Source organism: Asparagus officinalis, chromosome 4, assembly GCF_001876935.1.
Source record: "Asparagus officinalis chromosome 4, Aspof.V1, whole genome shotgun sequence".
NCBI classification, from domain to species: domain Eukaryota; kingdom Viridiplantae; phylum Streptophyta; class Magnoliopsida; order Asparagales; family Asparagaceae; genus Asparagus; species Asparagus officinalis.
The window spans coordinates 14,813,137-14,834,057 of NC_033797.1; the positions used below are offsets into that span (position 1 = coordinate 14,813,137).

Genomic DNA, 20,921 nt, shown 5'->3' on the forward strand with positions numbered 1-20,921 from the left:
GTCCAAGTTATACAAAACTCTTCACAAACTTTACGCGAGAAAACACTCATTATAAACTTACTTACTTTGCTAAAAAGCACTGTTAATAACAAATCACATGCTTCTCGCCGGTCAGAAGTGCACAATTTTGCGTCTTACCTCACAGAAAAATTAGTAAACTTTCAGTGGAGGGTAATTGTGCAAAAGGAATGTTTTAGACGTCTTTGACTAAAACTTCAATTCTATTTATGGAAATTTTTTGAAGTTTGGGAGGATATCGTCACACTTACAAAATATTTGGGAAATTTTAGCTTTGCTTGAGTCAAATTTCAAAAGCTCGGACAACAAAATCCCCAAATTCGGGAAGATCATCGAGGAGGTTTTTTTTGTAAAAATTACCCAAAACTTTTTCGCTCCTATGACTGTGTCACGTGCTCAGCTGCACTGTGCGGGCCCCCAGCATCTTTTCGGCAAAAAGAACTAAAAAATTTCTGTCACTTTCACCCTTTATACGACACAAATCCCAATACAGCTTACATACGTGGAAATCACACCCCCGCGCTTTAAATAGCTAAAATTGACACTTTAAATATTTTAAATTTTCATGTATTTTTTGTTTGTATTTTTTCATGCATTTTTTTGTTTGTATCTATTCGATTTAATTCTCATTGTATTTTTATATTTTAATTTTTTTAGGAGTAGCTATACTTCTATTAGAAAACGTAAGAATATTTTCTAAATTTTCACATGATTGTCAGATGATAAATATAGGATCTTTATAGTACCCTTGACTTCTAACCAAAAAAAAAAAATCGGGATCGAATAAGATTGTTTATCTAACGAAGAATGTTATTTTCTTTTATTAAAAAAAACTTCACACGCTTTCATGAACTTCACAACTTAAACTTTGAAATGTGATAATGCAAAAAAATAGATAAAAGTTTGAGTATTTAAATGCAAATTAGCCCGCTTGCTATCAATCGATCTATAAATTCAAGTAAGGCTTTAAATTGCTACTTGGCAGCTTCTTACCATTTTGAATTTTAAAATTTATTTTGTCACTAATTCAAATTATTAAAGGGAAAATATAACAATGATGGTAATATGAAATATCCCACTTTTCATCATCCTGCTATCTTCTTAACACACTATCCATTTGTTATACCCTTAAAAAATTACTAAATATCATTATCCACAGAGCAATTGCCACGTGTCTTATACTATACCTAATACATCTAATTCAAAACGAAGATAATCTCTGCCTCATCTCAGCCCATTGTTCAGCCGACATCTCATGTAACCGAGACAAAAAACAGTACTACTCGGTCAACCCTTTAATTGATTCTACAAACCACCCGACTCGACCCACTATTCAACTGACATCTCGCGTAACAAAATCAAAAAGCGGTATATATCGTCCAACCCAGTCAATCACCCCTGCAAATAACTCCTACTTGGCTCATTGTATCAGCCGTCAACATATATAGTCGACCATCGACTGGACGACTAAAAAAATTGATAGTTTTCTCATGCCAATAGCTGTTTGTCCTTACATTAACTGTTCTGACAAAATCATCATTTCTCTAGTCCCCATAGCATTTATGACTCATCAGACCCAGTCAGCACTGAGTATCTGTTGTCATTCACATAATAAATGATCAGGTGACTCACATCCTTCATCAACTGACACGTAGCGCATGTCTGCCGACTCAGCTACCTAGCTGGACTCGGCCCAAGTTATCTTCTTGCCCCTCAGACTCACTATAAAAAGGAGAAGAATTGCATAAGGTAACTCTCTCTGGTATTTTTTGGACACAAGTAAGAGCTAACTCTATATTTCTCCACTCAAGATCACCTATTGACTTGATCATCGGAGGAACAACCGGAGAACCCAACATCGTCGTCCTCTTATGAGTTCTTTCTTGTACAGGAAAGAATATACAAACTCAAAGCCATACATCGGAAAGGGTTAGAACACTAGTAGAAATAGGACCTTCAACTACAGATTTATAGCGACGGAAAAGTCATCATTTTATTTTCGTCTGTGTACATCGTTATATCAATAGAAATTTTATTGTTGGTGACAGAATATTCCGTTGCCGTTATTTTCTCGGACGGAATACATTTGTCGTTAAAATATAAATGACGATGGAGTTTTATGGTTTTGGCAACAGAGTTTCCGTCACTAAAAATAAAAAAATAAAAAATAAATTGGCGTGGGCTTGACCAAAAAAATTGGGCAGCCCGCGCCCGAACCCACATCTATTTTACCCTCTCTCATCTCTCTCCCAAACCCACACCGCCCTCTCTCCTCTCTCCCTTCCCCTTTCTCTCACTCTCGACTCTCTCCTCCCTTCTCTCTCACCTCGATCTCCTGCGGCTCGACCCGCTCCTCCCAAGCATGTCACCTTGACCCGCCGCCTCTCAGAGCCACCTGACCCGCCGCCTCCAAGAGCCACCTGACCGCCGGCCTCAATCGACGCTCCCCCCCCCCCCCCCCTCTCTCTCTCTCTCTCTCTTCAAGGTGCATGATCAGCCTGGACTTAGTACTTCACGCAAATCTATCTATCGTTCAAGAGATGGCGGTTTGAGGTGAAGAAAAAATATTTTGTTCAAATAACAGAAGTATTGGGAGCGCTTCTGGCATATTAACGAGCGTGTAGATGATATAGATTTTTTTGCACTTTATAATTGCTGGGATACAGATGAAATTCAGGTATTAATAATGCAACTTGTTTTTATTTATTTATTGTTTGAATTTCTATATTGTTTTGATTTGATATTATTTTGCAAGCTCAAGCTAAAACAGCAAGGAGGAACTGCAACACGCCCCTCAGTTACGAGCATCACGGGGGCTCCAGGTCCTTCAGCCAGCATTATCATCAGTTGGAGCTTGAGGTATATAATATATTAGCTTTTAAGTTTTTAATTTGAGTATAATTTATGTGTTATGAGTTACTGATATATTTGAATAAAACTAGGGAAGGGGAGATCTCGAACATTTTGCAGATCATATTCTGACTGCCTGAAGCCCGAATTACGCCGATGAAGAGAAGAAAGCGAAGAATAAGGATCTGGCTGTAAGTAGTAGTTCATTTGTATATTTAATTTCATAACAATGAATCATTAATAAGTCGACTTGCCTGAGTTGTTTTGATATATCGCATGAGAAATTACATGGCAAGGTACAGGAGCAAATATCTCAGTCCCAGGTTGGTTCTAGCACTCCGATCCGACTAAGTAGAGAGGAGGAGGACTCCATCATCGAGATGGTTATTGGACCGAGTAGGAAGAACAGATACCGGTGGAGAGGATCCAAGCATCGGTCATACGAGTCTAGTAGCACCTACGAGTCTGCAGCACTACCAGGAAGCAGTTCATATCAAAACCAACGGTGGAGCAGCGATTGAAGATTGGCAGTCGCAACAAACAACATATCAGCAGATGACAGAGGAAGAACTGAGGTGCCGAGAGCGGAGAGAGTTGGAGTTCTCGTAGTTCATGTCGACTCTGCCTCAGGAGGCTCAGGAGGTATATAGGAGACAGTTTATAGCAGATCAGGTAATATATATACTTTACTTTTTTTAATTTAATAAATCAAATATATGATTCTTACTTAGTTAGGAATTGAAATTTTCTTTGTGACAAAATAATATCATACACACCAATGCACACTGATACAAAATGTTACACCCTAACCCTAACCCTAATACAAAGCCAAAAATATATACTTATAATATTTTTATGTGATAGTACGTGCGTGCGTGGTGAGAGAATTGTGGGTGGGGTTAGGGTACGTGCGTGCGTGCGTGGTGAGAGAATTATGGGTGGGGTTAGGGTGCGTGTGTGCGTGGTGAGAGAATTGTGTGTGCGTGCGTGTTGATGGTGGTGTTGATGGTGCGTGTGTGCGTGCGTGGTGAGAGAATTGTTGGAGTGTTTAGAGTGTGTGCGTGCGTGCGTGGTGAGAGAATTGTGCATGCGTGGGTGTTGATGGTGATGATGGTGTGTGCATGCATGCATGGTGAGAGAATTGTGGGTGGGGTTAGGCTGTGTGTGTGCATGATGAGAGAATTGTGTGTGCGTGAGTCTAATAAATAAGAATATGCCATGATACTCTCTCTAGAACATATAATACATAAGAATATGCCATGACACTCTCTCATATTGCTAAACTTGCATGTCATGCCATGTTGTTTTATATTTTGTTACTTTACTGCAAAATTTAGTTTTTGGTGAGTATTGCTCTACTCTTGTTAACGTTTGATTTATATTTGTAGTCCGGGACTTCTAGACTAGGTGGAGTCGGGGGTAATCATGTTGGAGGTGGTGATGAGGATGATGGTGATGAATGATTTGTATTAGTTTAACTTTGAAAACAATATATGGATGTTGTATAAACAATATGTATTATGTCGGGATATTTTTGCTTGTTTTATTGAAATATATTTGTTATATATACGTCAGAATGAATAATATATTGTTGAACATAGTGGGAATAAATAATATATTGTTGAACAGTGTTTTAAATTTTTATGCTATTGTACAGGGTTTTTTCAATTTTCAAAATAATTTTTTAAAAAATAATTGTCACTTTTAGCGACGGATTAGCCGTCGCCATAAAGAATTTAGCGACGAAAAACGGACACGTAAAAAATATTGCTTTTCTTTTGGCGACGGATATGTCGTCGCCATAAATTCATTTGGCGAAGAAAAACAGATATGGGATATGTTGTTTTCTTTTTTAAAAAATAATAGAGCGGCGGAAAATCCGTCGCCACTTATCTGTCGATGACCTTTAGCGACGGTAATTCTGTCACTAAAAGACCAATTAAAGACCCTAAATGCACAAACGGTTATTTGGCGACAGAAATCCTTTTATTCTGTCACTGTTGTTGTGCGCGGCGGAAGCTTTCTAGGGCTAATTTCGCCAACTGTAACTTTTAGCGACGGAAATTTGGCCTTTGGCGACAGATTTGTTCGTCGCCAAAAGGTCTTTGTCCAGCAGTGGAAGACCTTAATCACTCCACAAACCTACAAATTATTCCTTGTTTGATAACTGACATCAACACCATTAATTTGCTCGTTCACAAGCCGTTTACTTTTGCATTCCTTACTAACATCTTTGCACAATCTATTGGGCTTCCTAAAGCTTAAATAGATATAAAAAAACATAAAGAAAGGAATTGAAGCAAATCCTCAAATATCAATGAATTGAATAAATCAAAATATCGATCTAACCAAAATATATTCTTCAGTGTTGGAGATTTTCAAAGGCCTAACAATGCCACATGTATCAACTAGACACATATTAGGAGCTATCATCTCTCAAATACTCTCTCCAATCATCTCTTGGAATTCTGGGCTTCTGATTAAGGTATATTTTTTCATGTTTTTCTCTAAATCTCTAAAATTCTTGCCTTAATTTTCGCTAGAATTGGGTTAAGTCAATGCTATAAATTAAAGATAAACATTTAATCTACATCATTTCTCATCATGCATGTTATTCGTGAATGTTTATACGAATTGGATAAACATTTAATCTACATCATTTCTCATCATGTTATTCGTGAATGTTTATGCGAATTGGATTAGTTGCGTTTTTTTGAGTCAACTCACTCAATTGGTTGAAATCTCAAAATAAGAAGACACGACAAAAAAGAGGGAATCATTTGGTCAATTATTTTTCACTGCTTTAACGCTCCATATTGATTTACTATGATAACGTCTATTTATTATTATAATATTATATGAGCACAATAATTGTACTTAATCATGAACCATCTCTCTTAAAAAATAGGTATTATTCATGAAGTTTTTAGCTTCCATATAATTACTTATTATTATATTTATTTATTATTGAGATGATTTATCTGGAAAAATGTTAAAGATATTTGTTGACATTTATTTTTGGGGTGCCTAATGAGAAAGTGATATTTATAAAGTTAAATTTTTAATCAGTATTTATCAAATCATAATATCATACATCAGATGACCAATTCTATATTATTTTCTTTTCTTGAAAGTAACAAAACAATTGTAATTTCAATTTGTTTTTGTACATAAAATTAATTTTTAAAAATTGTGATATTTATCTATTTTGTAAGAACAAATTAAAATTTCAATAATGGATAAATCCGTGCATCTTACGGGTGACTTAGCTATAATATATATTCCATGTTTTCCCCGAAAATATTTTCAAGTCCTAGTTGGTAGCTAATATGATCATATGGCGATCCTTATTAGATTTGATTGATCGCTATTTCATGTCTAAAATCTAATCAAAAATCTTCTGCAAATTAATTGGCCATCAACGATTGCTGTCTTCAATATGTTCGATCACAAATCCAAACTTTTGGTTGTTTGGACAGGAATCAGATTGACCAAATCGATATGCTTATATTTTTCCTTTTTACAAGAAACATTAGCTTAGAAAGTATAATTAAAATCATTTATGGAAATTAGTTACTTTTTTGTCACTTTCATGTGACTTCACCACTTTTTTAGGGAAAGTCAAAATTATATTAAATCATATGTGGTAACTTTCTTGCATCTCACTTTCATAATCACTTACATGAAAACAAACACCTTAATTGTTAAATGAAAATAACTTTCTTACTTTTATCTTTCACTTGCATTCAAACAAACACCCCCCTTAGTATTAGTCAAATACATCCTAAGGTTTGGTGTCCCCTTTTTAAGACCTTGCGAATAACACAAATGTTCTAATGCCTAACAAATCTCTTAAGTCCCTAAGAGCATGAGAATTCCTTTTTTTTTAAGATAAAATAGAGCGAGTTGACCTGATTAGATTGTATATTAGTAGAGCAAATTACTCATTCAATTCCAAGATTATGTAGGACAAACATAGTCCTACATAATTCTATGAGTACTATAATTCTATGTTCTATAACGTGATAGAATTTGAACATGGGATGCTAATATCATCTTCTATCAACACCAAATTATCATGGGAGCGAGATAATCATTTATGTGAACATGGACATGGTCATGGCGGAGGGAGTAAAAGAAGCATTGTGGTTGTGGGGTATTCTAGACGATTTGGGGATTGAGCAGGAGAACGTGAACTTGTGGTGAGACAGTCAGAGTGTGATTCACTTGGCGAAGAATCAAGTTCATCATGCTCGTACCAAGCATATCAATGTCAGGTATCATTTCGTACGGAATGTCATAGAGGAAGGTGATATTTCTCTCATGAAGGTGCACACGAATGAGAATCCAGCAGACATGTTTACCAAGGTAGTCACAGGTAGCAAGTTTAAGCATTGCTTGGACTTGCTTCATATTAGCCCTTGTTGATTTGCCCGAGAGGGCATGGCCCTTCGAGGCGGTGATGGGGTGAGGTGGATACTATATGGAGAACAAATCCTGAACTACGGTTAGCTTGATCCCGGTGAATGGTACATAGGCAGCCGCGGTAAAGTGTCACAGCTGGTTTGGCCCTTGTTTGGCCTGGTTTGGTGTTTCAGATCTATCTCTGGTGATGTTCGCGGTATTCTTCTGGTGTTCGTCCAACATTTGAGGTTTATCAAATGATGTACGAGGTGGAGAATTGTGAACGCGGAGGAAATCCATGAACACGGAGGCAAAGCGCATCAACTCCGTGGGGTCCACCCACATGCCCATATGTGAAACAACCCCAGGCAAGCGGGTTTCTTCACCGGCCCACCAACATCTTATAAATACGCAGGTATTACTAGGGTTTGATGTGAGGAAAATAGCATGTGGGAAAAACGCAGACAGAGGGTTTTTTTTAGAGAGTGTTTAGCCGGCTATTAAAGGAGAAGAAAAGAGGGTTTAGGCAGCGAATAAAAGAGATCTAAAAGAGAGATCTTGAGGAGAGAAAAAGAGGGATTTTACAAAAGAGAGGTTAATTTCTTTTGGGTAAAAATTAGATAGATCTTGAGGAGAGAAAAAGAGGGATTTTACAAAAGAGAGGTTAATTTCTTTTGGGTAAAAATTAGATCTTTTTTTCTTTGAGACGAGCTTGTGGTTTGTAGAAGTCGTCGGTGTTCTTCTCATAGTGGAATCTCCCCTCAACCCTTCCGTGGACATAGGCAAGTTTGCCGAACCACGTAAATCTCGTGTCTTTATTATTTTCTGGGTGTTGGCTATTGCTTGTAGGTTCCCTCGACATTTCAGTCCTAGAACCGATGAGATGAAGAGTGCATATTTCACTTTGTTGAAATATTTCACTTTCTATTCTAGTTTCCTTTGAGAAACAAGAATAAGAGTGCATATTTCACTTTGTTGAAATATTTCACTTTCTATTCTAGTTTCCTTTGAGAAACAAGAATTTTACTATCTATTCTATATTCTAGTTTCCTTTGAGAAACAAGAATTTTACTATCTATTCTAGTTTCCTTTGAGAAACGAGAATATAACAGTTGGCTTGTGCTTTTGGGATAACAAAAGCCAGTGCTATCTCTCAGGTGATATCGTTTCCGCGGCGGTGGGCGTGACTCTGCGCCCAACAATTTATAAATCAATAACATGTTTTTTAGATGAATTGTCCTATCCGTAGGTTAAAAATGTTGTGATTTAGTGCGGAACTTTGTAACGACTAATGGAGTGTAAAAAAATCAAAACAATCACATAAAACAGCTAGAGAATCGAGATTATTCAGCAGAAACAAGTATAAGAAGAGATGAGATGCAATGAGGTGGAGAGATGAATATCCCTTTTAAATCTTTTATGTTTGGTTGGAGAAAAGTGGAGTGTTTTATACTTTTGTAGTTTTATTTTCTATGTTCTTTTAAATCCTCCCAATTTGGAGGGATTCTTCTATCTATCTTTTATTCATCTTGTGTTGTTCCTTCCCACCCCTCCCCTTTCCTCATTTTGCCTCTCTCACTAAAAATTGAGAACACTTGGCATAGCGAGTGAGAAGAAATAATGAATGTAGGATTGTTAAGCGAACTACTCTAAAATCTTGTGTGCCCTTGATTGTTTATTTTTTTCTTTTATTTTATTTATTCCGCTGCATATTCTGTGTATTTTAACAAAAAATAGTAGAAACTCTATTCAACCTCACTCTAGACTTGCATCTCGGATCCAACATTAGAGATTCTCTACAGGTCACCAATCACATCTTCGGACTCCAAGGACCCCATGAGAAAGACCAAAAGAGTAAAGCTCTTTATTCAAGTTAAGTGAAAAAAAACACTTTAATTGTAGGATCCACTGAATCAACCAATACTATTAATCCACATAATCAATTGTCGAGCCTCTCCCCAGTCATAGATGTAGAGAATTCTTGCCCTCAATACTTCCCAATATACACGGTTTTCGGATTAAATCCGGTCATTTTCGGATCAAATCCGAGCCGGTGGTCGGCCCAATTGTGAGTCTTTGTAACTTGCAAGTTGCAACTTGCCCGTCGTACTCCCCACATCCAGCATGACAGGCCACGCATCGTGTTCCTTCCGAAAGATATGCCACCTGCCTGCCTTTCTCTTTTTTTAAAATTAGTAGGGTTTATAAAAATATTAGTCCCCCAAGTACTCCATAACTTCCTATTAGTCCCTTAAATCTTTCAAATTGCTCCATAACAAGATTTGACGACTGATATGAAATTGTTGAAGATTCAAGGGACAATAACCCTAAGGGACTGTTTGGTTCCTTTACGCAATTCATGTGAAAGTTACTGTAGCTAGGAAATCAGTTGGAAACTAGACCTGACAGCTATAGTAATTTCCACTCAAAACGCTTCTTTTTTGGGGGGAATTGATCAGAGGCTGCAAAGTAGGATTGTTTACTATCACATCAGCACTCTATTAACGCAACCAAACAACATAAACACGCGAAGTTACTGTAGCCTAACAACTACAGCAACTTTCAAGCAAAAACAACCAGCCAAGCAGGCCCTGAAAGTAATTCCCATGAAAGTTGAACTTATGAGATTTTTCTAATTAATAAAACAATAAGATCGGTTATGAAACAAGTTGTGTTGTTTTAGTAAACATTTATACTGGATGAAATCTCAAGAGTACGACACGTAGCTTTTCTCGATCGTATTTGATTCCAGAGATTATGTCCAAAAAAATGCTCTTGTTTTCTCGATCTACTGTATTAATAGTGCACTAAAATTTTGTTATACAATAATCCGTAAATGTACGAGGTTAATAATTCAATGTATATATAAATGATAAATCCTTAGATACTTTATCAGGTTACCCACCGAAATTAAATCTAACCTAATTTTATAATTTCAATTATTAGCCCAAACCCACATGGTTCTGTCGTATAACTATAATAACGCTATTGGTCGGATTAAATGAGCATAGTAACACATTACACAAACCAATTGGTGCCAAGGAAATAACTTACTACATTGATTGAGCATGACTTTTTTAATACAAAATTTTAGATACAACAATCTATTCAAGAATTCATGGCGAAGGATTAATATTGGATTTTCTCACATGCGGAACAATGAAAGGACGGTGTAAAATGCCCCCATAATTTTCAATGTATTTTTTCCCGAGAGAGATAATTTTCTATATATATATAGTTAGCAACAACATCATATATTCTCAATATAGTTAACGCAACATAATTATACTTATACTTGTTTTATGTTTGTATAAAGAGAAACATTGTCTAGAAAAGAAAATGATCGTCATGATTAAAAGTTAAAAGTATAACGGACCCCTTAGAACGGGAAGTGACAACTACACTATTCTACTTAGAATACTTCAGTGCTATAAGAAAGAAAAATATATGATTCATCTCTTTAATTTTTTTTCCAAAATTGGTGGCTCATCATCACTAGTAGAAAACCACGTATTCTAGACGGAATATTCTAGACGGATTTTTTTCCGTCTAGAATGTATTAAACTAGACGGAAATATTCCGTCTAGAATATTCCGTCTAGAATAAAATATTCTAGACGGAAGTTTCCGATTGTATCTCTCCCTCTAATAGTAGATCTCCCCTCTCCTTGCCCCGTGGACGTAGGCTATTTGCCGAACCACGTAAAAGTTGTGTTCTTGCTGTGATTTGTAATAGCTTGTAGGATCCCTCGACAGGTCAGTCCTAAAACTGATGAGAGGAAGAGCCGATATCTCACTTTGTTGAGATATCCGCTTCAGATTCCTATTTCGCTATGACCCCTTGCATGAGGCTCTATGCTCACTTGGGAAAAGAGCTTCACATGTTTCTTTCTCATGATGGAAGTGATAATTCCTACAAGAAACGTATCGAGTATTATTCATCCAAAAGTTTTGAGGCAGAAGCTGTCCAAATAGAGGAATTGCTAGACAAATTGAGTGTTCCACTGACAGGAGAGATCGACATAAAGATGCAGTCACCGCTCGACAAGGTAGAAGTTTTTACTAACGCCCTGAATCAGAACAGCGGGGACAAACATTTATCTGTTTACATCGGGGACTTAGTTGGCGACTTGCTCTGTTTATTAAAAGCTGACGTCGGTATTGTTGTGGGATCAAGCGGAAGCTTAAGGAGAGTTAGGAGGCAGTTCGGTGTTACTTTTGTTCCACTCTTCCCTGGTGTTATAGCTAAGCAGAGGGAAGGCTCCGGATGGAGAGGCTTTTGTTTTGGGAGCATAGAAAATTCTTTTAGCCATTCAGTATTCTTCCCTTGTTTTTTACTTGCAAGATTTTAGGCATTCTCACTAGTAGAAAACCACGTATTCTAGACGGAATATTCTAGACGGATTTTTTTCCGTCTAGAATGTATTAAACTAGACGGAAATATTCCGTCTAGAATATTCCGTCTAGAATAAAATATTCTAGACGGAAGTTTCCGTCTAGAATAGTATTCTAGACGGTTTTTTTATTTTTTTATTTTTTTTTAAAAATAACCCGTTATTCTAGACGGAAATTTCCGTCTAGGATACTCATCCTAGACGGAAATTTCCGTCCAGGATGTTTTAACCCCTTTTAACAAAAAATTTAAAATTCCCCCCAAATTTTTTCCATTCCCTCAGTTTATTCCCAGTTCCGCTCAAATCCATATCTAAGACCCCATCTCTCTCAAATCCTTCATATCTTTCTCTCAAACCCTAATCCCCTCCAACCCTCCGGCCGTCACCGTCATCACCACCCTCACCCTCACCTCCCGATCCCTCGGGTTCACCAAACAAGCCTCCACCTCCAACCCCTTCCCCTTCCAAACCAGGGCTACGCCGCCCTCGTCGCCGCCTCCGCAGCCGCCACCTACTACTCATTCCCCTTCCCCGCCGTCGCGAAGCACAATAAGGCCGCCACTTCCTCCAGCCCGAAACCCCTTTAGTGGGCTCCCTTTCAGGTCCAAGTCTGGGGGGCCTGTGGTTCTGTTACTTGATCGAGGAGGTAAGCTAAGACTGATTAAATGTTGTTTTTTTCATTGGGTTTTGGCGATTTGGGTGTCTGAATTTGGTGTCAAAATTTGATCTTGGTGATGGGTTGGTTGGTTTTTAATTATGAGATTTTGGTAATTAGTTATGAATTTATAGCAGTTATTAGATGAATGAGGAGTTGACTTGGGTTAGTTTAATAGCTTTCTATAATACTATCTTGCGACTGTGATTATAATTTTGTAATGAAGAAGTTTACTTGTGAAAAAAAAGGTGAATAGTCAGTTGACGTGGGTTGCTCTGGAACTTTCACTAAAGTTATCTTCTTTAATCCTGAATGTAAAGTGTTTAGTAGTCTTTATGATTCTAATTGTAATCTTTAAGTTAGCTTGTGTGAATGAGAAGGCTGTCTTGATATCATATATCATGGATTTGCTATTAACTTGACTGTCATGAAGGTTTTGACTAGCTAGTTCCTGAAAACTGTGATATGCCAGTATCAAATGCATAACTGGTTCATGAGTGCCATAATTTGCAACTTTGTATTTTGTTGTTCAGCTGAAATATGTAATCTATCTTTTTTCTGTCCTGTTCCAACTTGAACAATAGGAGAATTAACTAAAAGGTCATTTTGGTATGGTGCAGCTTGTTGGAACTGATCATTGCACATTCAACTCTTGGTTTTGATGACTTCAGAAAGATTCCAAATGGTGTAAATGGTATGCTCTCTTTGTGTGAATGGAACTAGTATCAGTTTAGAGTCACTTGAGTTAAAACAATTTTAATAGTCCAGCTTATCTGCACTACTAAATTGCAGGTATAGAGGAAAGAATGCACTTAATTTGGGATGCTATGGTGGTAAGTTGAACACTGACAGCTGCCTTTGTTATAATTTATTACCATACAGTTTCTTGTCTGACTCTGAACACATGGAATAAAACCCTTCTGTTAAGTTTAAAATTCAGTCATCATTCTGACAACTTATATACATGCAGGAATCTGGCCAAATATCTGTTACTGACTACGTGAGAAGGTTTATTTCTTGCTAATCTTTTGTTTGTCAACAAAAATAAGATAAAGGTTGATTTATAAATGTTTGCCGATACGAGAACACATTTCTGTTGAGATACAAGGTTCCTGTCAATGATTGTTCAGTGTAGTTTACTGGAAAAAACTCATGTGCTGACCCAAAACCCAGCCCTAGCACTTTCCTGCACCAAATTCCTTCTTTAATGTTGTCACCGATATGGAATGGCCCCCAAAGTGCTTTCACAGGCAGCTATAAACATATGTTGCACTATAAAATATAACCTGGTTTTTTCTTTTCTTTCTTCCATCCTCTTTATTAACAATAGCGTTGTTGCTAGTTGATTGCTACCATTACTCGATAATTCAGATTCTTTTTAAAGGAAGAGAGACGTGTTGTTAGTCACTGAAAGCAAATTTTCCTTAAAACACTTTATCCCCTAATTTCATGATTGTTGACCGTCTGGATGTTTTCTCCTATATTTATTTTAACATACTGATGCGTTCATAGACAATAGCTCCTTTTTTGTACTGTTTTCAATTTGCTTGCTCTCAGCCTGGATTTTCTTTTACATGTCCAAATTGTAAATTCACCAGTTTATAAAATTCAAAGGAAAATTGGAAAAGGAGGATTTGGACAAGTGTACGTTGGTCGCCGAATTTCAGCTACTAATGCAAGCGATAGGCTAAGTGCTTCCAGCGCTATTGAGGTTATTTGATCAACTATAAATCTAGAACAAATTTAAGTGCCTTATTCTCGAAGAAGACCCTATTAATTAACTGTTATGCATAATCTTTCTCATTTGTGCATGCTAGGTAGCAATAAAGTTCGAGCATAGAAGCAGTAAAGGCTGAAATTATGGACCACCTTATGAGTGGCAAGTATACAAGTAAGCATTCTTATGCTTGTTTCCTGAATTATGGTTGGTAGCCTAATAACAGAACTTATGTGATGTACATTCATTTATGCAATACCCTTGGCTTTTCTTCATGGGGTACCTCGTGTTTATTACAAGGGTCGCCAAGGGGACTATTATGTCATGGTAACTGATAATAAACGTCCTAGTTATGGATTTCTTTCGTATTATGTTTATATATATGTTGCTATGATCACCCCGTTATTTGTATAGGTGATGGATATGTTGGGACCCAGTCTATGGGATGTTTGGAATAATAACTCCCATGCGTGAGTATTTGAACCTCTTTTGTGAATTTCTTAAGTTACTGTTTGTGTAAGTATGTAATCTTGACTGTTTCTCTTTGCAGAATGTCAACAGAAATGGTTGCTTGTATTGCTATTGAAGCAATCTCTATTTTAGAGAAGATGCATTCTAAAGGGTAGGCCTGCTCTTTACGCTATGAAGATGCAGAATCTCAATTTATGTAAAAGTTTGTAAACAATTTATGTATCTCTCTACTATTTTGGTGAATGTATTATTTGAATATAATGTGATTTAATATTGAAATATAATTAGTTTGTGTTGGATATGAAAATATAATTTTTTATTGTTCAATATTGTTATGCATGCACCTAAAGTAGATTTTGCAAAAAAAAAAAAAAAAAAACTACTGTAGCATAGTATCCTAGACGGAAATTCCGTCTAGGATACTCAAATTCCGTCTAGGATGTTTTTTTAAAAATAAAAAAAAATAAAAAAATAAAAAATCAATATCCGTCTAGAATAAGTATTCTAGACGGAAATTTCCGTCTAGAATACTTATTCTAGACGGATATTGATTTTTTATTTTTTTTTATTTTTTTTTATTTTTAAAAAAACATCCTAGATTATTCTAGACGGAAATTCCGTCTAGAATAATCCGTCTAGGATGTATTTTAGACGGTTTTGAATTCCGTCTAGAATATTCCGTCTAGAATGTATTCTAGACGGAATTTTCGTCTAGAATAATGTATTCTAGACGGAAACATCCTAGACGCCTATTCTAGACGGAATTCCGTCTAGAATAAGCATTCTAGACGGAATTCTGAATATCCTAGACGGAAAATTCCGTCTAGGATACCTTATTTTTTAGCAGTGCATGTAGCGTGAGAGTGTTGTAGAAAAGTATATATATTAGTTTTTTTATTCTAAACTAATATTAAATGTAGTCAAAGATGCTTTAGCAAGTTAAAAAAAAGGTAAAAGTTGATATAACTTCTTATTTCCAAATGGAGCTTCGTGAAAGCAAGGAATGAAGCTTTAGACAATTGGTCTAGTGTCCTTATTAATGTGGGGTTAGTAGTTGATGAAGCTGCTGGACTCAATTTCAACGTTATTTGTCGAGATCAAGTTGACTAAAGTGAATGCTGCAATTTAATCAAATGGAAGAAAATCGAAAAGCTGGCGTCGTGCCATCTAGTTAGCAAAGTTCAAGTGGCAGATTGTAAATTGTTTTTAATTATATTTGTAGTTAAACAGACATTTGATTTGTAATGAAAATTTATTTTGAAAAGAAATACAATTCCAGCAGCTTTTAGAGATAAATAAATACAATTTATTCAAATTAGGATAGATATCCAAATAACAAATTAAAAGTTAATCGTCTGTGACAAATACTTAATGTAACTTTTTCTAGATGCGGACATGCAAGTATGAGATTTGGAGTTAATTGTCTACAATACATACTACACGTAACAAATGCCATTTCTACACCATAATAGATGCCCAAATATTTTGTTGTATTTAAGCCTGTAGCATATCAGACAACCCTATAAAGTATTTAATATATGCCCTTGAATTTAGATAAATTTTCAAGGGATAAAAATATGTGAAATAGTTTTTTGTTACGCATTTCAGAACAGACGTGGAAGCTATTTTTTTTAGAAGGGTTCACTCTCAGACAACTCCAACCCTGAACTTTGTGGGTGTTGCGATAACCCCTCAACTATTTTAATTCGAAAAAATCCTGAATTTTGGGGGTGTCGCAAACAATCCTTCGACTTTCAGAGACCTTGTAAAGCCCTCTGAACTTTAGATTTTCTCCCCCTACTATCTCACGTCTCTAATTGGCAAATAGCTAAATTTTCCTCGAGAGAAAAAAAAACACTCATTTAGTCATTTGACATATAATTATCAATTTAGATAAGCATAATCGCAATAACCTAGAGAAAAGTTTATACTTCAGATAGGTTTTTATAGGGCGCCCAAAAGTTCGGGGGGGCTTGGTAGAATAAAAGGTTCAAGAAAGATCGTGCTGACAGCTCCTGAAAATTCGGAAGGGCTCCGCCAATTAAAATAGTCTACGGGGTTCTCTCGCTTCCCGCAAAGTTCAAGGGTTTTTGTGAAATTTAAATTTTAAAAGCCTGAAGATCCAATACACAACAACATTTGGGGCCTAAGACAGAAAACGCCCATAAATTAATCAAAATAATAATAATAATAATAAATGGATAACTAGATAGTTAATGACGCCGCATCTGTAATTATTAACCCTCAGATCTCTCGCCTCCCTCTCTCTCTCTCTCTCTCTCTCTCTTCACGCCCCAACTCCCTCCGCTCTCGCCGCTTATCTTCTCCTCATCCTCCACAACCAACAAAAAGGACCCTAAAAATAATTTTTTTTCTGAAAAAAAAACCCCCAAAAATAATGAAGCTGCCCAATCCCAACAATCCAATCCTGCTCCTAAAACCCCTCTTCCTCCTCCTCCTCCCCCTCTTCCTCCTCCTCCTCCTCCTCTTCAACCTCTCCCCATCACCCATGCCCACCAGCTCACCAAGACCCTCCATCTGATTACCACAGATTCCACATACCTCTTCGTTCCTCCCTATCTGATCCCCAAACACATCTGAGTATGAGTTCTTCTCATTCTCAAGATGTCCCCTTTTGTTCCGGTGATAAGATAAGCTATCCTCGGCAGCTCCGATTCCAAAACTGGTTTCTCATCCAAAGACTTCATAGGGTTTGAATCCAATGCATACCCATCAGAAGCTCCACCGGAGGGGGGACAAGTACTCGGCGAACGACTTGCTGGGGGTCGAGGGGGTGGTTGGTCTTTTCAAGGAGTCGGAGCTGGTGAGGGTTAGGAAAGTTGATGGTTTCGGGCTGGACACGGAGGTCGTTTTCAGGAAAAAGGGGGGTGCGAAGGCTACGTCCGAAGGGAAGTGAAAATTTCTTGATTTTATTTTTTTTATTATTTTTTTTCCTGAATTTTTTAATTTTTTTTGTTGCATGGCGATGTGTTCGATGTCGAAAGGGGAGGAGCGGCTGAAAAAAAAAAATTCCTTGGTTTTTTTTTTCTAAAAAAAAATGAATTTCTTGTGGCTGGGGGAGAAAGAATTATACTGTGCATGGTTCAGATCTGTAACATTAAAGATTGTGTAATTTTGATGCATTATGGCAACTGTCAAGGCGCAGTGATTACGATAACGATGGGTTTATGCTTTTGATGTGATGAGCTGGGCATGATTTTATTTATTTATTTATTTATTTATTTATTTGGGGTTTGTTTAAANCCTGGAGATTAAATTGGTTATAAATTAATCAAAAGTGGCGTGTTGTTCGAGATGAATTTTGTAAACATGGTTAGATGTAGATCTATTTACTTTGTTTCTGTAGATCATTGACTTGTTGCTTTAACCAAGGATCGCCTTAAGCAAATGGATACATAGCTTGTTTGACCTGCGTAATCTTTGATTGTTAAAGAAATGGTTTTAGTGGGAATAGGATGTGAGTTGAAAAATAGTATTCCCGAGGTTTCTAAAGTTTGATGTCGGAGTAGAGCATCTTTAACGGTTTCCCTAAAAATTTCTTCAAAATAGAGAAACAAAAGTCATATTCTCCAAATTATTTTTACTCTAATTCTAACAACTTTTCCATTTTAAAGAATCCTGTAATTATTACAATAATAAAAATATTCTACATCCAAATATTTTGGGATGCTCTTAGCCATTGGAACTGTCCTATGGCTTTTTTGTATTACGGATTTTATTTTATATTTATTTTCTCCTCCATTCTGTTTTGAAGAACGTGCTACATTTATGACAAAGTTCTCCCCAAATATTTGAAGAATACCCTAGATTTGGGAAAGGCTCCCTTTTTTTCTCCTCAATCCCTATTTTGCCCCAAATATTTGAAGAATGTCCCATATTTGCGGAAGGTTTTCTTTTTTTTCTCCTTCATCCCTATTTTGGGGAATAGGATGAGAAATCTGTTGGACAAAAAAAAAAACTAAAATTATTCAAAAGTGAGAATACCAATAAAAATGCTCTAAAAATGCAAATTTCTTTCTTACTTTTGAAGGAGCGAAACGATTATGCCAGATTTCATCGGAATACGCGTTTGGGTAACTTTTTATGTTCGGATACTCTCTTTCTTTCACGTGTCTTCAGTAGGGTAATACAGAGACAAATGCAACGGGATGCCAAAATATTGTTCATATAAGACCGTGATTAATAGATCCAAAGTGAAATAACCTTTTGTTGGGATGCATAGCTTCTACTAAAAACAAATACAACGGTAGAGAGTACCGGGGACAATGTTTGTGTTTCTTTTCGAGAAGGCACGAACACAAAGATCCAAGGCTGAAGAATTCAAATTCCAAATTGCATGTTTGTTTGTTGTAAAAACTTTAATCATGAGGAAATTTCCCCACGATCCTTCGTACTATAGGCATCAAATTTCCGGGAGTGGCTAAGGGTTACCTCCTCCGATACACAACCTCAAATATTTAGGGAAATGAATTTTCTGTGGGTACTCTCAAGGAGAGTCAAGCCTGAGACTTCAGCACAGACAGCTTCTCAACTCGGTTGGACCCTGTTAGATAAATTGAGTGTATTTTCTCTCGATTTAAAGCTTGGTAGGTCCCGAAATATCCTGAAACGATGAGATTGGCCATGCTTTGAGCTAAATTTCCAGCTGGGATCAGCATCAGGGGGGCCCTTCATTAGGATTAAGCCACTCTGGATGGCAAGGACAGGCCCCATCCATTTTTGTCGTCTCCGCCCTTACTCCTTTAATTACATCTAAATCACACCTTTCCAAATGTTTAATATTGTCGTTAGTTAGTTCTTTTGTCAAACATCCAATAGTTCTTCTTTCCTTGGTTGCATCTTACTCGCATCTTTCCTAAATTTTAATATTGGTATTAGTTATTTTGTCAAAATCCAATAGTTTCTTCTTTTGGTTATTGATGGGGAATTAGAATTTGGGTAAATTTCAGAAAACCCTTCCCGAAGTGCGGCCATTGAAACTAAAAAAATAAAAATAAAATCTCATAAACTCATTGTTTGATATCTGTGATCGATTTTGTTATGAGAAATGTGTTTGCAGATGCAAATGTGTTGCTTGTTTAGTTGCTGACGGTGTTAACTTTTTTTATTATGAATAATTTCTGTTTCTAATCAATGTTTGTTTTTCTGAATTTTTTAACTGATTTATTTAATAATTAGAGGTTTGCGGTCATTGAAACATATTTAATTATAATAAAGGAGGGATTTATCTTAACATCATTGTTAAATCCCTCCTTTATATAATAAAATATATTGTTATGTAAATTTACTTAAACAGTGCAATTGAATGATATTATTCGGTGATAAAATAGTTGTTACTGACTCTAGATAGACTTGAATATGTAAATGTTTTTAAGTTAAATTTAGTTTATTTTCTACATGCTATTCTTCATATCTTGATTTCTTGTGCATGCTAATCTGTAGCATGTTGGATTTAAATCTAATTAAATCTATTTGTGGGCACATATGATTAATCAATGTGTATTACTATCTTTAAGGATAACCCACTAAAGTGATCAATCAATTTGGGTTAATAGGTATTTAAATATATCATGGGGTTATATGTGCAGATACCAGGTTGTAATTGTAATTTGATGAGGGGCCAAATTACAAATATACAACACCTATATATAAGGGGTTATGGTCCCTAATCTAGGGTCAACCACTCTCATTCTCTTATCCCCATCTAAAGAGATCCATAAGAGAGAAACCCTAAGGTTAGAAGATCATCAAAACCCTAATCAAGTTTTCTTCAATAGATTCAGGTATATGCTTCTGCACATTTTGATTCTTGTTAATCTCTTTGAATTAAATCATGGCTTTATGGTTTAGATCTCAAGTTTTTATTAGATCTAACAAGTGGTATCAGAGCCACCATTGATTTGTTCTAAGAGATTAAGATTAAAATTAGGGTTCTTTGATCTTAATTTGTGTTTGATTCGGATCCGTTCACGGATGAACAATAAAGTTTCTTATTTTCGGATGAACAGTAACCGTTTTATTTTCGGTGAACAGTAATTTTTTTAATTTTCGGGAGGGGGAAAAATTATTTTTGGGTGAACAGTAAAGATTTTTATTTTCGGATGAATAGTAAAATTCTCATGTTGTTTGGTTTTTCTTTCGATTTTTGGATCTGTAGCATTTATGAACTCTAAAGTTCATTTCTTTTGTGTTTGATTCAATTTTTGAGGTTTGGATCTAAATGATTTGAGTTCAAAAAAATCGACAGAAAAAAAATAATTATCTTTTTTTTTGAGATTTTTTGATTTGTCGTCAATCTCCAAAACTCCTCGTCGGAGTTGATTCAGCGGCGGCGGTTTCAGATTAAACCCTCAAGGGGTTCGTGCGCTACCTCAATTTTTGGCGAGAAAACT

The 20,921-nt window shown here is 36.2% G+C and overlaps 3 long non-coding RNA genes across 3 annotated transcripts; all 3 read left to right on the forward strand.

Annotated features, from left to right (window-relative positions):
* On the forward strand, window positions 3,022-4,433 carry LOC109839746. Its single transcript, XR_002246730.1, has 3 exons — window positions 3,022-3,059; window positions 3,171-3,540; window positions 4,257-4,433. It is a non-coding gene; the product is annotated as an uncharacterized LOC109839746 (long non-coding RNA).
* LOC109839560 lies at window positions 12,944-13,325 on the forward strand. The gene is made up of 3 exons (XR_002246667.1): window positions 12,944-13,014; window positions 13,113-13,153; window positions 13,291-13,325. It is a non-coding gene; the product is annotated as an uncharacterized LOC109839560 (long non-coding RNA).
* Window positions 13,950-14,764, forward strand: LOC109839747. Its single transcript, XR_002246731.1, has 4 exons — window positions 13,950-14,031; window positions 14,138-14,364; window positions 14,452-14,507; window positions 14,588-14,764. It is a non-coding gene; the product is annotated as an uncharacterized LOC109839747 (long non-coding RNA).